Source organism: Eptesicus fuscus, chromosome 4 (assembly GCF_027574615.1).
Source record: "Eptesicus fuscus isolate TK198812 chromosome 4, DD_ASM_mEF_20220401, whole genome shotgun sequence".
In the NCBI taxonomy this organism is placed as follows: Eukaryota; Metazoa; Chordata; class Mammalia; order Chiroptera; family Vespertilionidae; genus Eptesicus; species Eptesicus fuscus.
Genome location: NC_072476.1, coordinates 8741140 through 8764665, shown reverse-complemented (window position 1 = coordinate 8764665; position 23526 = coordinate 8741140).

Sequence of the window (23526 nt, the reverse complement as noted above, 5' to 3'; positions counted from 1 at the left end):
AGCTGCTTATATGGGGTAGCAGGACAAAGAGTATATGGGAAGTAGGCAAGAGGAATAAGAATGGGTAGCCCGGCCGGCCAGCGTGGCTCAGTGGTTGCGCGTCGATCTATGAACCAGGTCTCCATTCGATTCCTGGTCGGGGCACATGTTCGGGCTGCAGCTCATTCCCCACTGTGGGGCGTGCAGGGGGCAGCTGACCCATGATTCTCTCTCATCATCGATGTTTTGTTTAATATATATATTTTTATTGATTTAAGAGAGGAAGGGAGAGGGAGAGAGAGAAAGAGAAACATGAATGATGAGAGAGAATCATGGATTGGCTGCCTCCTGCATACCCCGTACTGGGACTCAAACCGTAACCTCCTGGTTCTTAGGTCCACGCTCAACCACTGAGCCCCGCCAGCCAGGCCATCATTGATGTTTCTATCTCCCTCTCTGAAATCAATAAAAAAAAATATTTTTTTAAATGGGTATAATGGTTGCAGATTATAAGCATGAGGGGGCGGGGGAGGGCGGTTTGCAAAGGATGGCTGCCCCGGGCCTTGGGGTCTTGGGAACGCACCACAATGTTGTTAATCTTTCCTCCGTGGTGATAGGCAGTTCTCAGATAAGGAGGATGGACCGCATTTCTAGGTTAACTCCCAGGTCCCAGGGCATACAACTCCCAGTCAGCTTAGACTGTGCTTTCTTTAATCGGAACAAAATAATCATGGATAACAGAGTGTTAACGTAAAAACATCCAAACCTGTGAAGAATTTTTGTGAGTTTGTTTGAGCCAAACTGTCGACAATCATCGGAAGCATAATCTCGACGGATTGGGATAATGCTCCGGAGAATGGCGGTTTTTTACCTATTTTTATACATTGCAATCAAAGGAGGAGACGTAGGTGGGTTACAAATTCATTGGTGATCGATTAGAGAGGCGGGAGAAAGCAAAGCGGGGGACCTCTGGGGGTTGGATAAAAAGTAAAATGATAGGCACATGCTTTAGGTGGGTGCTGGCTAGTACCAGTCAACAATTAACATAATAACAATGAAGGAATCTGTGGTATCCGTCCTGGCGCCCAGGGCATTTGGTTGTGCCCTGAGGGGCCCAGAAAAAAGGGAAGTTACAAGTTATCCTTCCTGACATTTCAATGATATGTTATCATAGATGCAAAAAGACAATTCGCTCAATTAAGGTAAAGGTTGACCTTGTCAGAGAAGATACCAGCCTAGGAGGTGACGACCCACCATAAAGGCTTTTAGTTAAAATTTAATTTCAGACAATCCTTTGTGGTTACTTTAGGTCAGTGGTTGGCAAACTCATTAGTCAACAGAGCCAAATATCAACAGTACAACGATTGAAATTTCTGTTGAGAGCCAAATTTTTTAAACTTAAACTTCTTCTAACGCCACTTCATCAAAATAGACTCGCCCAGGCCGTGGTATTTTGTGGAAGAGCCACACTCAAGGGGCCAAAGAGCCGCATGTGGCTCGAGAGCCGCGGTTTGCCGACCACTGCTTTAGGTCTTTGAGTTTGTCAGACTGCCATGCAGGCCTTTCCTGAGCTTGTCGGGTCAGCATGTGGCCCCTTTCATCCACAGGAGTGTGATTAATATTTCTTACTAGAGGCCCAGTGCATGGCATTTGTGCACTGAGTCGGGGAGGGGTGTCCCTCAGCCCAGCCTGCGCAGTCCGGGAGCCCTCAGGGGATGTCCGACTGACAGACATCCTTCCCGCTGCCGTGGAGGCTGGAGAGGCTCTGGCTCGCCAGCCGTCAGCCTGGCTTCTGGCTGAGCAGCACTCCCACTGTGGGAGCACACTGACCACCAGGGGGCAGCTCCTGTGTTGAGCGTCTGCCCCCTGGTGGTCAGTGCACGTCATAGCGACCGGTCAGTCCAGGGTTTGGTCGATTTGCATATTACCCTTTTATTATATAGGATAATTATAGCTAGTCCCCACTATTCCACTTCTCCCTCCCGACCCTAACAATGTTACCGGAAAGGGACCGGGCCAGGAACGGGTCTGCCTCGGGTGGCCTGTTAGTGTGTGGGTTCTTGACATGCTGGAAGGATTTTATACCTCGAGTTCGGGTGATTTTGAGAGTAGGTTTGTAAAGCCAGGGACAGGGCAACAAGGAAGGGCTTAGGGGAGAAGAAGCAATAGGAGAGAGACAGGCAGGCTGCTTGGCTCCCTAGAAATGTTACAGGAGAGAAGTGAGCCACGTCGGGTGCCAGCTCAGTGAGAGTCGGAGAAAAGGGGGCCTTGGGGACAGGGTCAGGGGTTAGCCTGCTGCTGCCCTCTGCTCCCCTGGTTGCAAGTCTGGTGGGGACCCTTCGAAGGGAAAGGCTCAGGTGTCTTGAGGGTTTAAAGCCTGGGTGCTTGTGGGGGGTGGAGGGGGGTGTCTCATGGGAGGATCTCAACAGAATATCCACCAGCTTAATGCTGACATGTATTCCCTTAACTTCCCCATCCTCCTTGGGTGTGGTGGCAAATGGCCCTGATTGGATTCCTGCTCTCCCCCTGAGTAGGGTGCTTTAAGCTATTTACCTCTGGCTGAAGAGGAGAAGTGTAAACCACTTACTCTTAAGTGTCCCTGGTTAGGGAAGACAGGATTTTGTGATTTGCTAGATGGCTGTGAAGTGCCTGGGCATTTAACTATCTGTGTTTCCCTGCTCCACTTGTCCTGGTTCACTAGCCTGTCTCACACAGACTCACTACCAGATCCTGCCTCTTTGTCCTGCTGACTTCCCCGGCCCTCCCTTCATGATCGGCACTCGGGGAGGGCAGGGTCCCTGCCTGGGCCTCCTCAGCCCCTGAGCCCAGCCCAGCCCAGCCCAGCCCAGCCCAGCCCAGCCCGAGGCCCCGAGAATGACAAGCAGGGGCCTCGCTCTGGAGAAGGCACCAGCTCTGCTCAGGGGTTTCCTTTGCTCGGAACACCCTCCTCCTTCTCTCCAATGGACGGTCTCCACTCCTGGGCGGCAGCACCTCCTCTGGGAAGGCCTCTGGGATGTGCCCTATAGAACCCTACACTCCCCTCGTGAATCCCAAACTTACTAGCTGCTTGCCGTGACCTTAGGCAAATTACTGAATCTCTCTAAGCTTCACTTTACTAATCTACAAAATAGGGCCAGTGATATCGCAAGGGTTTTCTTGAAAGTGTTCTTTATTTAATTTTATTGATTTTATAGGGGTTTATATAGGTGTCAGGTGTGCAGCTCTGTAATACACCATCTGTATATTGTATTGTGTGTTCATCCCCCCCTCAAGGGGTTGTTATGCGTCTGAAGAGATAAACTGGGCAACGTGCTTATAACAGGCCTGGCTCACAGTAACTGCTCACAGATGGGTGCCCGGAGTTGGGATGGTTTGTGAATGTCTCTCCCACGGAACTAAGTGCTCTGCAAGAGCAGAAATGGTGTCTGCTTCCATGCTGGTCCCAGCACCCAGCACCCTGCAGGTGAAGGGAAGCTGAGGGCTGGGGCCCAGGGCTCACTGAATGGTCAGGCAGGTGTGGGGGTCCAGAGCAAGTCACCCCAAGATGTGCCTCTGTGGCCCTAGCTGGTTTGGTTCAGTGGATAGAGCATCGGCCTGCAGAACAAAGGGTCCCGGGTTCAATTCCAGTCAAGGGTATGTACCTCAGTTTCCGTCTCTTCCCCGGCCAACGGCCCTGTTCTAGACTCCTGCAGGAGGCAACCAATCGATGTGTTTCTCTAACATTGATATTTCTCTCTGCCTTTCCCTCTCTTCCACTTTCTCTGAAAATCAATGGAAAAATATCCTCAGGTGAGGATTAAAAAAATAATAATCTATATAATAAAAGCCTAAGCGACCACTATGGCAGAACAACCAGAACGACTGGTCACTATGACGCACACTGACCACCAGGGGAGAGGCTCAACACAGGAGCTGCCCCCTGGTGGTCAGTGCACTCCCACAGGGGGAGCGCCACTCAGCCAGAAGCCAGGCTCACAGCTGGTGAGCGCAGCTTCGGTGGCAGGAGCCTCTCCTGCCTCCACTGCAGGCGTGCAGTAAGGAGCGAGGGGTCCTGGACTGCGAGAGCCCCAGACTGTGAGAGGGATGTCTGCCTGCCAGCTTAGGCCCAATTCCTGGGGGGATCAGGCCTAAGCTGGCAGGCAGACATCCCCCGAGGGGTCCCAGACTGTGAGAGGGCACAGGCTGGGCTGAGGGACCCCCACCCCGCCCAGTGTACAAATTTTGTGCACCGGGCCTCTTGTCTATATATATAAAAGCCTAATATGCAAATTGTCCCCACGGGAGTTCCACCAGAAGACTGATCACTTGCTATGATGTGCACTGACCACCAGGGGGAGGCCCTGATCGCTAGCCAGGCCTAGGGACCCTACCTGTGCATGAATTTCGTGCACCGGGCCTCTAGTAATAAATAATTTATTTTTTTTAAAAAAGATGTGCCTCTGTGGCATTCTGATTGTTTTTGTTTGTTTTGTTAATCCTCACCCAAGGATATTTTTCCATTGATCTTTTTGAGAGAGTGGAAGAGAGGGAAAGACAGAGAGAAACATTGATGGGCCTGGGCTGGAGCCTGCAACCAAAGTACATGCCCTTGTCAGGAATTGAACCTGGAACCCTTTGGTCAGTAGGCCAACACTCTATCCACTGAGCCAAACCGTCTAGGGCTGGGTTGTTTTGAGCTAAAGGCAATTTAGCTTCTGCCCCTCCCCAGCTACCTAGAAGACCTTGAACCTGAACCGGGCCTTGCCCGTAATGAGAGACTATCAGAGATAACCTCTTTACTTATCTAAGGGCAGAGAAAACCACCAACTACTGAACACCTGCTCTTCTTATCCCACAAGGCACCTCACCTCATCCCTCACTCAGAATGTCACATGCGCCCATGTTCCTTTCTGTCTGAACCTCTCACGCATGCGGGTCTCTGACTCTCTGGTGTATGTGGCGTTCCCATACGTGTGCATGCATTGAATTTGGTCATTTTCTCCTGTTCGTCTGTCTGTCTGATGGTGAGACCAGCAGAAAGAGCCTTGCAGAGGAAAGTTCCCCTCCCTCGCTCTGGGCTCAGCCTACGTGGGCTCTCGCTTCCTGGATGTGTGACTTTGGGCACGTCACTTGAACTCTGCAATGCAGTGCATTCTTGGGAGTCGGGACATCATAGCTCCCCCTCCATGGGCTGAGATGAGGATGAACGGAATTGCTATCCACAAAGCACCGAGCCTGGGCTGGCCCGCAGCCAGTGCTGCATGGGTGTGGTTGACAAAAACAAGCAGCCGTGGCCCCTTCAAGGGCCAGCCTTTCTGTCAAGACCTGGCCAGCTCTCGCCAGGGCCCAGGAGTCCTGGCCACTCCCTGGTGCCAACTGTCCTTGAGGTTCCGGGGTCTGGGGGTCCCTGTGCTCCGTGCCTGAACCGCGAGGGACAGTCGGTCCACAGAATCCAGGAGTGGAAGGAAACAGTATAACTTTATTTCTCAGCCCAACCTAATTTCCCCCACTGTCCCCCACCCCACCCCACTGCCTCTGACAGCACATTAGAGACATGTTCAGGGAAATTCAGCCCGAACTGGGGATTTTTCACTCACGTGGCCGGCTGCGTCCCAGCCAGTTACCCCGGTGGTCATGGTGTTCCTCCCCCATCGCTGGCCTCTGCGCAGGCCTGGCGGGCAGTGAGGGGTGGGCGGGAGCTGAGGGGTGGGTGACGGGGCAGGGAGAGCAGGTCTGACCGGGATCAGCTGGCTGATGCCTTGGTCCCGCCCCCTCACTGCCCGTGGCGAGGGGTGAGCAGGAGCTGTGGTTTCCCTGCAGCTTCAAGGCTTCTTCCCGTGTTTGCTGCTGCTGAGCCGTCTCAGGTCTCCTGCTCCCGCCTGGCTGGGCATCAGCCTCCATCTACGAGGTGGAATCGGCCTGAGAAGAGCGAGCCTCCCTGTGGGCAAGCACACTAGCCATTCCTCCCAGCTACCCTCTGTGTCCATCGGAGCCTGCAGAAACTTCTGGAAGGCCTCTTCACTATGCAAAGGCCGTGGGATACCCCCTCCAGCTTCCCCCAGCAACGTCCTCCCACCCCCTCCCTGCCCTGCCCCCTCACGCCCCTGGGTAAGCTTGTCCAATAGAAAGCAGGACACGCAGTTAAATCTGACTTTCAGGTAACCAACAAGCAATGTTTTGGTGTAAGCATGTCCCAGGTATGGCCTCATTGCCTCCTGAAGTTTTTTCTGCTGAATATGGCTGCGTAATTCCTGGGGCTGCGTTTGTCTGTAAGGGCCTGGCTGAGCAAATGCAACTGGGGCGGTTGTTGGACCCCCTTTCCCTCAGAGCCCCCACACCCCTTGGGGACTGTTTTTCTGCATTTCCTTCCCTTCCCTCTACCCTCCCACCACCCATCCTCAGCCCCTGGACTGGCCCTGGGGAGGACACCCTCCACTCACGCCCAGCATCTCGCACTCTCCCTCGCCATCCCCTTCCCAGCGCTCTTACCTTTTCTCTCTTGCTGGTGGGAGAAACCCGGCCTCCGCGGCCTCCGCCGGCCTCCCCTCCCGGGTCTCTTCTGCCTCACACCTGGCCAGGCCCCTGAACTGGCGGTTTGGCTCTGGCTCCGCTTCCAGCTGCTCGTGTGTGTGTGTGTGTGTGTGTGTATGTGTGTGTGTATATGTGTGTATATGTGTGTGTGTGTGTGTGTGTGTGTGTGTGTGTGTGTGTGTGTGTTTGGGGGGAGGGGCAGAACACAGAACACCGTTTGATGTCTCACTTTAACAGGCTGCCAGTCAACCCTCCAGGCCACCCTGTGGTGCACACACACAGTCTCTCCTCTGAGTCTGCCCATTTGACAGATGGGGACACTGAGGCTCAGAGAGGTCAGGGCTTCGCCCCAGGTCACACAGGGGCCTCTGCTGAGGGCCTTGGGGCTGCCCAGAGCAGGCCCCTCTCCTCCCTGGAGACCTGGGTTCCCTTCGGCGCCTCAGCGGGCCCATAGAGGGACTGAGCTGCTGAAGCTCCAGGTCCCTCAGCCCGCAAGTCTTTCCACACGGGACCTGCAGCTGCAGGGCCTGGCGAAACCTCATTTCCACAGCCCAAGCGGCCCTGTGACACTTCCTGCCTGAGGACCAGCCGCAGCGAGGCCAGAGGAGGACCCTCCCGCCCGTGGGGACGAGGAATCTGACTGCCTGAGTGGCCGGCCCAGGTGTGTGGCTCCACAGGCCAGGCCAATGTCGGAGTCAGTGCCACCGCTCACCCAGGTCCCAGCTGTCATCGCGTGGCTCCAAGCCTCAGTTTCCTCATCCCAACAGGGTCAACAATACTGTCTACACATCGGTGCCAAGAGAAGGATTAAAAATGGCCTTAAAGAGCCCTGGCTGGCTTGGCTCAGTGGATAGAACGTCGGCCTGTGGACTGAAGGGCCCCAGCTTTGATTCTGGTCAAGGGCACATGCCCGGGTTGGGGGCTCGATCCCCAGTGGGGGGTGTGCAGAAGGCAACCGATCCATGATTTTCTCTCATCATTGATGTTTCTCTCTCCCTCTCCCTTCCTCTCCGAAATCAATAAAAATATATATGTATTTTAAAATGGCCTAAAATAACCAACATAAATGGAGAACACTTAGTGTGTGTTACCTGCCGAGCACTGCTCCGGGCACTTTACATGTTAATACTTCAAGTTATTTGTTCCTCCCAATCGCCCTGTGAAGTAGGAACTATTACTATTTCCACTTGATAAGCATAGAAACTGAGGCAGTGAAGGAGTGACTTGCTCGAGGTCACTGGCGTGAGTGTGAGCTGTCCACTACCACCGCGCGTGTGTTAGAACACAGCACAGAGGGCTCCACACGCCAGGGGCCGCCCGGACACGGCCCAGGAGCAGACAGACGGGGCGATGGACCGGCAGTTCAGAAACAGGCCCCGGCGACTCAGGATGGGAAGTGGTGCCGTTTGGTATGAAGGAAAACACAGGTTACTCAGGGAACGGCGTTGGGACGAGGGTTAACCCTCGGAACAAATAAGGACCGCCCCGCCTCACACCTTCCACCGGGATGCGCTACATCCAAGACCCAAGTGAGACAACAAAACAGCAACAACACTGACGTAAACCACAGCAGGACTTCCTTCTTCAGCTCAGAGTAGGAAGGCCGAACTATGGCACAAAACCTGGGTTAATTAACTCAACTGTGTAAAAACTGAAAAGTTCTCACGGAAAAGCCCCGTGAGATGAACGGCGTAAAGGTCAGGCGACGTGGGGCTCGGAAGACCTGACACCTCACTCTGCGTGTCCTACGTCAGAAGGTGGCTGAGCATCGACCTATGAACCAGGAGGTCACGGTTCAATTCCTCGTCAGGGCACGTGCCCGGGGTTGTGGGCTCGGTCCCCAGTGGGGGGCGTGCAGGGGTCAATAATTCTCTCTCATCATTGATGTTTCCATCTGTCCCTCTCCCTTCCTCTCTCTGAAGTGAATAAAACATATGAAGACAAATAAATAAATAAACAAACAAATAAATAAATGGCAGAGAGTGGAGCTGAGAAAGTGACAGACCGGGGAATATATTTGCTCCTTATATCCCAGATGAAGAGCTCCTTTTCCTAAAACATAAAGCATTCCTGGAGATAAATAAGAAAAAGGCAAACTGCTTAGAATGGCAAAGGCCCCAAAACAGACAGGTCGCAGGAAAGGAAACACAAGGGACTCTTAACACACGACACGATGCCCATCTTTGCTTATAATAACAGAAAAGCACATCAGACCTACAGTGAGATGCCAATTGCACCTGACAGCTTGGCAGACGATAGCTTTCGATAGCACTCTGAGCTGGCAAGGATGTGGGAGCGGGCGCGGGGGACCCTGCTGTGGGGGAGTCCGCGGGCCGCTCCCCCGGAGGGGAATTTGACAGATCCTATCAAAATAACAGGCTCCTTCACTTTGACCAAACGACTTCACTTCTAGGGATTCACTCAGCAGAAACACTCCCACACATGCAAAACGGCCTACGAACAAGACCTTTTCGTTTTGTACAGAAGGGAGCCAGATGGCGGGCACTAGAGAACTGGGCCGGGTGCGCCCAGGATGGGCCGCCGGAACAGTGAGGCGTTTGGGGCCTGACACGGAACAACCTCCAACATACGCGGAGCGTGAGAACCACACGGCTCCTGTGAAGGAGGAGCTGCACGCGCGTGGATGTGCTTCCATTGGCTTGGAAGGCCTCTGGGGGACAGAGCGCCGTTGCGCCTTGGGACAGGCACGGTGGGCGGGACGGGCGGGGGGAGAGCGGGCACTGGACACTCCGAGCTCGGGAGCGTCATGCCCATCGTAAACACGGGTCACATTTCAATGCGAGGCTCTGTCGGGGTAGCTCAGCTGTTTGGAGTGTCGTCCCTGTCTGTCGGGTTCAATCCCCGGCCAGGGCACACAAGGAGCAGCCACTGAATGCATAGATAAGTGGACCAACAAACTGATGTTTCTCTCTCTCAAAAACAAACAAAAAAACCCCACAGAAAACAAAAGCACAATAAATAATTTTTAAAAATTTAATTGCCCTAGCTGGTGTGGCTCTGTGGATAGAGCATCAGCCTGTGGACTAAAGGGTTCCGGGTTCGATTCCGGTCAAGGGAACATGCCTGGGTTGTGGGCTCGATTCCCAGTAGGGGGCATGCAGGAGGCAGCCGATCAATGATTCTCATCATTGATGTTTCTCTCTTTCCCTCTCCCTTCCTCTCTGAAATCAATAAAGATATATATATATATTTTTTTAAAAATTTTTTTAATTTAAAAATCAAACCAAGCAGGCAGGTGCTGCGAGCTCTGGCCCGTCGTTGCCGGGGGCAATGCAGAGCCGGGGACACCAGACCTTTCCGGGTTCCACGCGAGGCGGGAACTGCCGTTTCATAGGAAGGTGCCTGGGCTCTCGCGTGGAGCCTGCAGCTGCCCCCGGGTGACCGGCTGCTTCCTTGGTTACAGGACTCCGAGAGGTGGCACAACATGCTCAGGTGGAAGGAGGCATTTCCCAGACTCCCCTGCGGGTGGGGTGGCCAAGGACATGGAAGCTGTGGGGTCCCTGTGTGCAGATGCATGAACTCTCTCTAGTGAGGGCTTCAGGTGGGTGAGATAAGCGCCCCGTTTACTCCCGGCCCTCCTCCTCCTCCTTCTCTTCTCCTCCTCCTTCTCCTCCTCCTTCTCCTCCACCTCCTCCTCCTCCTCCTTCTCTTCCTTCTCCTTCTCCTTCTCCTTCTCCTCCTTTTCCTCCTCCTCCTCCTCCTCCTTTTCCTCCTTCTCCTCCTCCTCCTCCTCCTCCTCCTCCTCCTCCTCCTCCTCCTCCTTTTCCTCCTCCTCCTCCTCCTCCTCCTCCTCCTCCTCCTCCTCCTTTTCCTCCTCCTCCTCCTCCTCCTCCTCCTCCTCCTCCTTTTCCTCCTCCTCCTCCTCCTCCTTTTCCTCCTCCTCCTCCTCCTCCTCCTCTTCCTCCTCCTCCTTTTCCTCCTCCTCCTCCTCCTCTTCATCCTCCTCCTCCTCCTCCCTCCTCCTCCTCTTCCTCCTCCTCCTCCTCCTCCTCCTCCTCCTCCTCTTCCTCCTCCTCCTTTTCCTCCTCCTCCTCCTCCTTCTCCTCCTCCTCCTCCTCCTCCTCCTCCTCCTCCTCCTCCTTCTCCTTCTCCTTCTCCTTCCTGCCAGAACACAGATGTGAGCATCAGCAGCCGCCTTGGGACTCAGGATGGAGCTGGGTCCCTGGTGACGCTGAGGCAGGCACCCCTCCCCACCCCCCCATGGGGACTACGCTCCCAGGGCACTGCGTGCGAAGGCACGCCGTTCAAGTGGGTGCGGATTTATATGTAGTATGTTGTGACCGTTTTCTGGAATATAGTCGTGGAAGGTCTTATTGGAACAAAATCAACGTATGACAGCAATTTTCCAGTAGGCGGGAAAAGTCTCTAGGAGAATGGGCATCCTTGACTAATTTGCTCAAAGAGCCGCCTGCTCCAGTCTCTTTCTTACGCCCAAGAGAAAGAGACTTCATTCAGCCTGAGTCACTTAGTGAGGTGTCTGTTGCTTACAGTCAGATTTCATTCTAACTGATATAGAACTAATTTTTTAAAATTTAAATAGAAAAAATATCATCTTCATATCTCTATGGAAGCTCAAGGAACCCCAAATGGCCAAAATAATCTTGAAAAAGAACAAAGTTAGAAGACCCATGTTTCCTAACTCCAGAACTCATCACAAAGCTGCAGTAGTCACGGTGGCCCGGTAGCTCTGTTGGTTACAGTGTGGTCATGATAGGCCAAGGTTGCAGGTTCGATCCCTGGTCAGGGCACATACAAGATTCAACCAATGAGTGCATAAAGAAGTGGAACAACAAGTCACTGTTTCTCTCTCTAAAAATCAATGAATAAATAAACGTTTTAAAAGCGACGGTAGTCAAAACTAGCATTAAGACAGACATATAGAGAAACCAAGATGGCGGCATAGGTAAACACCTAAACTGCTGCCTCACACAACAATTTCAAAACTACAACTAAAAGACAAAATGGACATCATCCAGAACCACAGGAAGGCTGGCTGAGTGGAAACTCTACAACTAGAAGGAAAGAGAAAACCACACTGAGACTCAGAGGAGCTGCAGAAGGAGGAGGTACCGAGGCACGTGTGCGGAGAGGGCTGGCAACTGAGTGCACAGCTGGCTTTCTCAGTTGGGAGGGAGTCTAAAGCTCCCGACTGCGCTGAACTCCAGTTCCAGGCGAGACTCTGGGGACCCAGACTCATTCAGGGAGAAACTGGACTGTCTGGCAGCGGGCGGAACTCGAGGGCGGCTTTCTCTCAGAGGTGCTTGCAGCGATTACTGTGGGACACTGAGACCCAGGGGCCTCTTAGGGAAGGGTTGACGGGAAGCCATTGCTGTCTGCTCTGCCCTGAGACTCCACCCCATCCAAACTGAGCACAGAGGCTTTTGCAAGTCTTATCTCATAAGGGTGTCTCCAGCACAGAAGTTCTCCCAGCGTAGACACAACTGGTCCTCACAGCCAATTGGCCTGTAGGTCAATTCCTCCCAGTGATACCAACAACAATCAAGGCTTAACTACACCAAGACTGTGCACACAGCCCACAAAGGGGTGCACCAAGAGTGTCCACCTCAGGTAACTGGGGAGGCTGAGCCACTGGGCCCTATAGGACACCTAGCACACAAAGCCACTCTATCAACACAGGGAAGCAGCCAAAATGCAGAGACAAAGAAACAGATCACAAATGAAAGAAATGGAGGAAAGCAAATGACTGGATATAGAGTTCAAAACCACGGTTATAAGGTTTTTCAAGAATTTTCTAGAAAAGGCTGATAAATTTAGTGAGACCCTTGAGGATATGAAAAAGGATCAACTAGAAATTAAGCATACACTGACTGAAATAAAAGATAATATACAGAGATCCAACAGCAGACTAGAGGATCCCAAGAATCAAGTCAAAGATTTGAAATACAAAGAAGCAAAAAACACTCAACTGGAAAAGAAAAAAGGAAAAAAGAATCCAAAAATATGAAGATAATGTAAGGAGCCTCTGGGACAACTTCAAGCGTACCAACATCCGAATTATGGGGGTGCCAGAAGAAGAGAGAGAGCAAGATACTGAAAACCTATTTGAAGAAATAATGACAGAAAGCTTCCCCCACCTGGTGAAAGAAATAGACTTACAAGTCCAGGAAGCACAGAGAACCCCAAACAAAAGGAATCCAAAGAGGACCACACCAAGACACATCATAATTAAAATCCCAAGAGCAAAAGACAAAGAGAGAATCTTACAAGCAGCAAGAGAAAAACAGTTAGTTACTTACAAGGGAGCACCCATACAACTGTCAGCTGATTTCTCAATAGAAACTATGCAGGCCAGACGGGAGTGGCAAGAAATATTCAAAGTGATGAATAGCAAGAACCTACAACCAAGATTACTCTACCCAGCAAAGCTATCATTCAGAATTGAAAGTCAGATAAAGAGCTTCACAGATAAGAAAAAGCTAAAGGTGTTCATCACCGCCAAACCAGTATTATATGAAATGCTGAAAGGTATTCTTTAAGAAGAGGAAGAAGAAGAAATAAGTAAAGATAAAAATTATGAACAACAAATACATATCTATCAACAAGTGAATCTAAAAGTCAAGTGAAGCCCTAACCGGTTTGGCTCAGTGGATAGAGCATCGGCCTGCGGACTGGAGGGTCCCAGGTTCGATTCCGGTCAAGGGCATGTACCTTGGTTGTAGGCATATCCCCAGTAGGGGGTGTGCAGGAGGCAGCTGATCAATGTTTCTCTCTCATCGATGTTTCTAACTCTCTATCCCTCTCCCTTCCTCTCTGTAAAAAATCAATAAAATATATTTTAAAAAAATAAAATAAAATAAAAAAATAAAAATCAAGTGAATAAAAAATCTGATGAACAAAATAAACTGGTGAATATAATAGAATCAGGGGCATAGAAAGGGAGTGGACTGACAATTCTCGGGGGGGGAAGGGGTGTGGGTGGTGCGGGAAGAGACTGGACAAAAATCGTACACCTAGGGATGAGGACAGTGAGGGCGGGGGTAAGGGCAGAGGGTGGTGGGGGAACCGGGTGGAGGGGAGCTAGGGGGGAAAAAAGAGGAACAACTGTAATAATCTGAACAATAAAGATTTATTTAAAAAAAAAAAAAAAAAGACAGACATATAGCCCAATGGAACCGAATGGAGAGCCCAGTAATAAATCCTGTGGACATGGTCAAATAACCTTTGACAAGGGTGCCAAGACCACTCAACTGAGAAAGGACAGTATTTTATTTTATTTTATTTTTTTTTAGAGAATTTTTATAAAAATGTATTTGAGCCATGCCTGGCCAGAATGACTCAGTGGTTGAGCATCATCCTGTGCACCAAATGGTTGCCAATTCGATTCCCATCAGGGCACATGCCTGGATGTTGGGTTTGGTCCCCGGCCGGGCCGGTAGGGACACAGAATGCAGCCAATCGATGTTTCTCTCTCTAAGTGGTCCTTGGGTGAGGATTAAAGGAGAACACACACACACACACACGCACACACACACACACACACACACCAAACTTTTAAAAAAGTGTATTTGAGCCAAACTGATGCCATTTGTCAGGGAGCAATATCTCAAATGCTCTCAAGGAAAGTATTTTCAACAAATTGTGCTGGGGAAACTGGACACCCACATCCAAAAGAATGAAGTCGAACCCTTACCTAACACCATACAGAAAAATTAACTCAAAACGGATTCGAGAGCAAACGTAAGACCTAAAACTATGAAAGTCCGAGAACTAAAACAGGGAAAGCCTCGAGGCATCGGGTTTGGCCGTGAGTTCTTTGATGCGACAGGAAGGCACAGCAACCCAAGCAAAGCCTGCATCACACTCACAAGCTCTGTCTCTGCATCAAAAGACACAATCAACAGAGCGAAAGGCAACCCTCAGGGCAGGAAAACATGTTTGCAAATCATATATCTGATGAGGGGTTAATACCCTGGCAATATAAAGAACTCCTACAACGAAGCAACAGAAAACAAATAGCTGGGTTTAAAAATGGGCAAATAATTGAATAGACATTTTCCCAAAGAATATACAAGTGGTCAACATGCATATGAAAAGATGCTCAACATTACCAACCATTAGGAAAATGCAAACTAAAACCACAATAAGAGCCCTAGCAGGTTTGGTTCAGTGGCCTGTGGACCAAAGGGTCCTGGGTTCAATTCCCGTCAAGGGCACCTACCTTGATTACAGGCTCCTCCCCGGCCCGGGGCCCTGGTTGGGGCTCATGCAGGAGGCAACCAATCAATGTGTTCCTCTCCCATCGCTGTGTCTCTTTCCCTCTCTCCCACTCTCCCTAAAAATCAATGGAAAAATATCCTCGGGTGAGGGTTAACAAACAAACAAACAAAAACCACAGCAAGATATCATCCCAATTAAGAGAGCTGCAATCAAAAGAAAAGTGTTGGTGAGGCTTTAGTGAAATTGGAACCCTTGTGCACTGTTGATGGGAATGTAAAATGGTGCAGTCACTATGGAAAATAACATGGAAGTTCTTCAAAATGTTAAAAATAGAATTACCATATGATTCAGCAATTCCACTTTGGGTATATACCCAAAAGAATTAAAAGCAGGATCTCAAAGAGATATTGGCACAGCCACATTCATAACAGCATTATTCACAATAACTAAGAGGCGGAGGCAACGCAAGTGTCCATCATCAGATGAATGGAAAAACAAAACGTGATGTATACATACATATAACGTATACATGTCAAGGCTACCTTGAGGACACCCTGCTAAGTGAAATAAGTCAATCATAAACAATACTGCCCAGCCGGTATGGCTCAGTGGTTGATCGTTGGCCTATAAACCAGGAGGTCAGGGTCCGATTCCCAATCAGGGCACATGCCCAGATTGCAGGCTCGATCCCTAGGTGGTGGGCATGCAGGAGGCAGCGGATCGATGATTCTCTCTCATCATTGATGTTGCTATCTCTCTCTACCTCTCCCTTCCTCTCTGAAATCAATAAAAATATATTTAAAAACAAATACTGTTTGGCTCCACTTACATGCGGTATCCACAGTAGTTGAATGATAGAAACAGAAAGTAGAATGGTGGTGAGCTGTTTGGCTGTGGGTATAGTTTTAGTTTTGCGGGATAGAAATGCTCTGGGGACTGTTACACAACAATGTGAATACACCTCAGACTACTGAGTTGGGGGGTAGGGGCTGGGAGGAGGGGGCAAGGTCGAGAAATGGGAGATATCTGTAATACTATCAACAATAGAAGATATATTTTTAAAAAGATTACTGAATTGTACACTTAAAATTAGTTAAAATGGGGAGTTTTCTGTTTTTCTCGCCACAATTAAAATCAACTTAAACAGTATGGGGGCCACCAGTTTGCAATCTCTCCTTTGGGGAGAGCTTCCCCGCGGCCGGGCATGTACCACGGGCTGCAAGGACTGTGGGGAACTGGTAACTTGGGGGCTCACAGGCTTCCCCTAACATCTCTTTCCATTCATTCATTTGACAATATTTACCGAGCACCGGCTCCACGCCACGCTCTCGGCCCCTGACCGGGACGAGCAGGGAGCTCACCATCTAGAGCGTGACAGGATGAGCGTGACAAACGTACAAAAAGATCGGCCTTATGACACAATTCACTGGGGCGACAGGGTGCCGGTGACTGGGAGGGGGACACGATTACAGGGAGCAGCCAGGAGAGTGGCAGGAGAGGGCCTGGGGGCAGCTCCAGCAGAGGGAGACGCGGCGGCAGAAAGGAGCCGGCCTGCGGCGGACAGGAGAGAAAGGCCAGCGTGACGTGGACGGCTGAAGTACTGCCAGCGGCCCGTGTGCCTGAAACCGATAAAAAGCAGTCTTTTATGAGCACAAACTTGCTTTGTGAGTTCAAATGTATCATTATCTTTTATGATAAAAAATAAATTAGCCCTGGCTGGTTTGGCTCAGTGGATAGAGCGTCAGCCTGCGGACTGAAAGGTCCCAGGTTCGACTTCGGTCAAGGGCACATGCCTGGGTTGGGGGCTCAATCCCCAGTAGGGGGAGTGCAGGAGGCAGCCAATCAGTGATTCTCTCTCATCATTGATGTTTTCTCTCTCTCTCTCTCTCTCCCCCTCTCCTTTCCTCTCTGAAATCAATAAAATATCTTTAAAAATAAATAAATAAATAATGCCAACAAACTATTTTGCCCTGGAGAGCGGCTGAGTGAACAGACAGCCTCAAAACGGATGTGCCACGTGGTACAGTGTCTGCTGAACCCGCGTGAGCTCCTTGGACTGCTTTTATCCACTAACCTGCTGGCCCATCACCCCCTCAGCAGGCGGGTGCACCGGGCCCAGGGCGGGGCAGAGCCGGAGCGAGGCCTGTGGGGAGGGGCGCCTGACTCCCAGTCAGGGAGTGGTGGGGGCCTGGGCTGGGCCAAGGGCTTGATGCAAGTGACCAGAGACTGAGGGGCAGTTGGAAGTCAAGCCAGTGTCCTGCTGGCAGGGCCGGGGGGGCTGGCACAGCCGCCTGCTCCGCAGGGCTGTCCCCTCACTGCCTGCGGGCTCTCAGCCCGGTCCGGTGACCCTCTGGGCCCGGCTTCCGCTCCAGGGGCCTCTGAATCAGCAGCCAGGTGCTCTCTGTTGCTCGCTACCAGGAGCTCTGAAGGAGCGCAGGGTCTGCCAGGCCCGGTGCCGCCTCAATCCCCCCGGCATCCCCTGCTGCGGCTGCTGACTGACCATGTGGCCTTGGGCAGGCGATGGGGGCGGGGGGGCGGGGAGCGCGCTTCTCCATGCCTCAGTTTCCCCTTCTATAAAGTAGGGTTGGTAACAGGACCCACCTCATAGGAATGTTGTGAGAATTAAAACAGGGAATAGTAGGCAGGACTCGTCACACAATGCATGCTGCCAACCGTGGTGCAGATGGGACCACTGAGGTTCGAGACGAGGGGACTGGCCAGGCGCACCTGGGGGTCTCCCTCCTCAGCCCCTCACCAGCCCCAGCCAGCCTCACCCTCAGATGCCCTGGCCGTGCCTCCCTCCGGCCCCTCGTTCTCCGGGTCTGACTGAGCCTCGCTCTGGCCAGGCTGCCTGGTTTGGTTTGATTCTTGCCCCAACCTGCTGGGGAGGTGGGCCACCAGGCCCCGTCCACAGAGGATGGGACTGAGGCCCCGAGAAGTGACAGGATTCCTGTCCCTCTCTGTGCGCCAGGGCTCGGAGGAAGACGCAGTGGATTCTGGGCTCCCCCAATCCAGCCCCAGTCCTCCCCCCCCCCCCCCACACACACACATTATCTCTAGGCAGCAGCAGCTGAGCCTCCTGGTATCTCTCTGATCCCCCAAATTTCCGGTTCCCCAAAGACAACTCAGGATGTGGGGAGGGAGGGGCAGGGAGACAGGAGAGAGATCACAGAGAGAGAGAGATGAGAGAGGGAGGGAGGGTGTGTGGGAGAGAGAGAGAGAGAGAGAGAGAGAGAGAGAATCCAAGACAGAGACAAAGAGAGACAGGGCAGAGAGACAGAGGACAGATAGAACAACAGAGTCAGGAAGGGGACTGGGTGACCCCGAGACACACAGAGAAAAGGGGGGACAGGAGGGAGAGACGAGAGACTGAGACTGAGGCCAAAACAAAAGCAGCAAGTGGGACAGGGAGAAAGGGGGCCAGAGTGGGGCTCGGTGTGGGGTGTCAGGGGAGGTCCCGGAAAGAGAAAGAAAATTGGTGAGCCTGAGAGCCATGTGGGAGAGGGTGAGAACGCTGAGAGGCCCCCCAGGTGCACACAGAGGCAGCGGGACAGGGACCTGAGCGTGCAGGCAGGAGGGGCGGGAGGAAGCCAGAGACCCCACGTCCCCCTCTTTCCTGGAGCGCCAGGGGCCCTCCCAGCCCCATGGGGCCACGGTGCTCCAAGCGTCCACCCTTCAGAGTCACACAGCCCACCGTCCTCCCGAGAGGGATCAGCTGGGGCCCAGCCAGCAGCCCGCGCCCCAGGCCAGAGCCCATGCCCCGGGCCAGCAGCAAGGGTCAGAGGTCAGGTGGGGGAGTGGCTTCAGCCGCTCAGGGTGGGAGAGAGCCTGGAAGGGAGAGAGGCGCTGGGAGCAGGTTGCCTCGGCGCTCTGGCCGAGAGCGCCAGCACCCTGTCTGGTCTGGCCACCTGTGTCCCTGAGCCTCAGTTTCCTCACTTGTAAAAGCGTGGTAACGAGAACTGACTCAGTGTTCCAGTAAGAACCGAATGTGTGTGAAGAGTGTGGTGCCGCGTGGCACGGGTGGGAGCTGCGAGTGGGCCGGGAAGGTCGCGCCCCAGCATCCTGTCTAGATGAGTCAGGGCCCTTTCGTTTGCAAATGACAACGCGGGCCGGAGGAAGGGTGTTAGTTCACTCCGCAGCTGAACCACCGAGGGTGGGCCCAGGTTCCCCACCAGATGGGTCCACGGCCTCCCCCTCCAGCTCAGGAGCCGCGTCCCCGTCCCCGGCCTTGCTCCTCTCCCGCTGCTTCTCCTCCCCCGGCGCCCTCCGCCCTCCGCCCTCCACCCTCCACGCGCGCGCGCGCGTGGCCCGGCTCGTCCACGCCCTGCCCCCCGAGAGGGCTCTCAGAGAGGCCCAAGGGCTCTGGCAGAAGCCCTGTCTCTGTGGAATCTCTCCTTCGGTTTGCCTCTTTGCTCTTTGCTGTCTCCTTCTACACTGTGGGGGTCGGAAAGAGTCACCCCAAGGTGTGCCCTCGTGGCATTTGTATTTTGAGCAAAAGGCAATTTAGCTTCTGGTTTACGAGAACCTTCTGCCCCTCCCCAGCTACCTAGAAGACCTTGAACCTGCACCGGGCCTTGCCCGTAATGAGAGACTATCAGAGATAACCTCTTGACTTGTCTAAGGGCAGAGAAAACCACCAACTACTGAACACCTGCTCTTCTTATCCCACAAGGCACCTCACCTCATCCCTCACTCAGAATGTCACATGCGCCCATGTTCCTTTCTGTCTGAACCTCTCACGCATGCGGGTCTCTCACTCTCTGGTGTGTGTGGCGTTCCCATACGTGTGCATGCATTGAATTTTCTCTTGTTCGTCTGTTTGATGATGAGACCAGCGGGCAGAGAAACGTTCCCCCTCCCCCACAGCACCGACTTCAACCGGCACACAGCCGGCCTCCCTCCGCCCCAAGGCAGGCTGCCCTGCCGTAAGGAACTTTGGCGTTTGCTCTGTGACCTTAAGCAAATCGCTTAACCGCTCTGAGCCTGTTTCCTTTTCTACAAAAGGGGTTCCTCGCCCCTGAAGGCAGGAAGGTGGTGAGACTCAGTGAAATAGTGAGTGTGGCACGCAGTAAACGTGGAATGGATGCAGAGCACCAGCCCTCTTCCCTTCTGCCAGCAAGAGCCCGGATTTGGGGGGTGCCTTCCCCGTTTCCGTCCCTGAGAGTTGGAGGTGAGGCATATGACACAGGCCTAAGTCAGCACATGGCATTCTCCTGGCCAGTGACCGGGTCCGAGTCCTGTGTCCCTACCCAGGGCCATTAGAGTAAGTTTGGGACTTGGCTGGAGACGTGAGGATTGGCCTAAGGATGGCAGCCTGGACGGGCATGGAGCTGCTAGAACCTTCGCATGAACACGGGGGGAACGGAAGATGGAGTCAACAGAGAAAGGAGAGCGAGGAAGACTGGACGTCTGATACTGTTTAGGCCTCGGCCGTCAGCCATACCTGCGTGTTTCCTTCGTGTTTCCGGCCTTCCCCGCAGCAAGCGGTCCTGTTCTTTTATTGTCAGGGACACCTTTGGGGCGAGGGGTCCCAGAAGAAGGTCTTAACATTTAAGCCCAACGTCCTCGAAAGTCCCCACCGTCCAGAAAGCTAGTGGCGGAGCTGGGACTGTCTTCAGTGCACGTGCCACCGAAAGCAGCCCCTTCCTGGGACTACTCGCCAGCCCCCAGCCCACTGACACGATAAACCGAGAGCGAGGAAAGCCGAGAGGTTTCCCTGCGGGCCCGGGCCCGGGCGGAGCTGGTAGGGCATCGGGGAGCAGTGTGGGCAGACCCGCCTCTGGGAGCTGGGTCGCCCGCCATAGGAGCTCGCTCGGCCTCTGCGGGCAGGTGGGGGAGCGGGCGGGCAGGTGGGGGAGCGGGCGGGCAGGTGGGGGAGCGGGCGGGCTGGTGGGGGAGCGGGCGGGCAGGTGGGGGAGCGGGGGGCACAAGGTGAGTCAGACAGGGTTTGCCCCCAGAGGCCTCGCTGGGAAGAGGAGGAGCACATGCTGGCCCAGCGATGCCAATGGCATCTTTATGGTGGTTTTCTCTCTCTCATTTGGTGTTGTTTTGTTGTTAATAACATTTTTAAAGGTTCTGAAGTCAAAGGAGTTTGGGAAATACGAGGTTAGGCAAAGAGAAGCAGAGACGTTATCACAGGACCTCTCAGCCATCAGCCAATCATGCGAACTTGGACCCTCCAGAGGGGAATTGGAGAACGGGGCTTTCCCGGGCATCCTGACTGCACAGTTCTTTCCAGAGAAGCTTCTCCCGGGACACAGGGCCACCCGGGCCGCCCAGGCAGCCACGCTGGCAGCAGGCGCCGCGGCTCCTTGGCGTGGGCCTGCTCACTCGCGGTGTGTGCGGCCCACGAGGCCAGCACCTGCTTCCTCCGCTCAGGCTCGCTCTGGCCACGGGAGCCGCTGTGCCCGTGGGAGGCGCCGCTCTGAACAATAGCCCTGGAAGCAGCCTCCCCTGCGGCTCCTGGGAGGGCGCAGTGAACACAGCCCCTCCCTGGCAGGAGGGCTCGTGCCCCCGCTGCCTCTACAACACACCCCCTGCCCCACAAGCTCTCAAGTAAGCTACTTGCTCTAGGACCCGCCTCAGGACTGCTGTTCCCTCCCCGTGGCCTCTAGAAGCGCCCAGATGTCTCCCCCAGCAATTCGGGAAAACTCTCTCTTATCACTGAATCTATCTTCCCCCACCACAGACCTCAAGAAGAAAGCCATTTCTGCCCCCCGGCTTCCATCTGCAGGAACTCTCCAGATCACCCCAGCGTGCTAAGAAATCCCAGCCCAGCCCCGCACACCCGCTGCCTTGGCTCACTGGCTGGTGGAAGCAAAGCCACCTCCTCTTGCTGGTCCCAGAGCCATAATGGAAGCTGCTTAGTGCCTCACAGAACGCCCCCACCACCCTCCACCCTGCCCACCAAAGCACGCCAGGGCCCCTAGCCGCCCCCTGCCTCGGAGCCAGGCAACCTGTCCTCACCTCCCAACACCTCAGCTACCACCTCTCTCCACTGGCCAGGCCACACCTTCCTCACTGTCCCCTCAGCGCCCTTGCACAGACTGCTCCTAAGTCCCCGAGTGCCATTTGCAACACCGCTTGGCCCAGAAAGACCGGTGACTGGGTCGCCTAGAGCTGCCCCACCCTCCCGCCCCCAACCATTCCCTACTCGGGCCTGGTCTCCCTTCTTCTTATGAAATCATCCAGTTATGGAAACACTTAAGAGAATCATATACCAAACACGGTGTACCCAGCACTGCTTAAGAATAAGGCACATGGCCCTGACCAGGCAGCTGTTGGTTAGAATATTGTCCCCCCTACGCCAAGGTTCTGAGTTCGATCCCCGTCAGGGCACATACAAGAATCAGCCAAAAAAATAAATTAAATAAATCAACCAATGAATGCATAGCTAAGTGGAACAACAAATCGATGTCTCTCTCTCTCTCTCTCTCCCTCTCTCTAAAGAATCAATATATAAAAACTTGAAAAGGACATTACATGTATCATTAAGGCCTTCCTGAACTCCTTCCCAACACGTCCCCCCCATGCTTGCCCCAGGGTCACCTCTCCTGAATTTGGGGTTCCTGAGGGAGGAATCTTTGCCTATCCTGATATCCTGCCATAATGTGTATCCCTAAACAATGTATAGCTTTTTCTTTTTTTTTTAGCTTTATATAAATAAAATAACTTGTTCTCCTTTTCTCACTCCACATTGTGGGTGATAGTTATTCGAGGTGACAGGTGCCGGTCTTGTTCATTGTTATCCGCTGGGGAGTCCCCCTGGTGCGTGTCCATTCTGCCGGTGACCAGCCGTTACCGCGCTGCCCGGAGCCTGGTGCCCGCCCCCTCAGCCCACGCGCCAGGCAGGTTTCTACCCGGGAACGTGCTGGGAAAGGGACACGCCAGCTGCAGCCTCGCTGATGCCGCTGCTCTGTTCTCCAAGGTGGTAGTCCCAACCGCCTGGTTGGCAAACCGACTCTGTCCCTCAGCCCAGCCCAAAGTGCCTCTGCCCATGACCATCCCCCCAAGTAAATGACTCGCTCCACCTGTTGATGTCCAGCCAGTCCAGCCCCTCCCCAGACGCCCCTCCCTCACTCCTGCCGACACTGCACATCACTTCTCTCTGAGCCTGTTTCCTCCCCGGTGACACGGAGACCCTACGGTAACCTGCAACAGGCGAGTGACGGGGAGTAAGGGAGATCAGCATGAAAACGAGCAGGAGCTCCATAAGGAGACGCGGTTGCTATGATCTTCGGAGCCCACAGAGGACACCAACAACTTCATCACTCAGGACGGCTTCGCTGTAGGCAACAGGAACCCCCGTCAAGCCGGTGGGAGAAAACCGGCCACTTACTGGCCATGTAACTGGGAAGTCTGAGGCTGTCTCGCTCCAGGTGTGACGGCTCCAGGGTTGAGCAGGAGCTGGCCCGTCCCGCTCGGGGTCACTCCCCTCCGTGTCGGCTTCGTTCTCAGCAGGTCTCCAGGTGGGGGCTCCTGGGCGACATCCCTCCAGCTTCACCGCCAGGAACAGAAAGAGCTGCTCCTTCCCAGCACTTGCTGCCCAAGTCCCAGGCCGGTCCTCGTGGGGCCGGGCTGGGTCACGTGCCCACGCAGGAGCCGTGGCAGGGCACCCACCTGCTACTCAAAGCGTGGTTTTTGGAACAGCAGCGTCGGGACCCTTGGGGGCTCCTTGGAAGTAGAGCCTCAGGCCCCTGCCGGACCTACCGGGTCCGAGTCTGCTTTTTGGAAAAACCTCCAGGTGAGCCGTCTGCACACCCGAGTCTGGAAAGTGCTGCACACGAACGTTTCCAGCTGCTTAGACAGTTTTTTTAAATATATTTTTATTGATTTCAG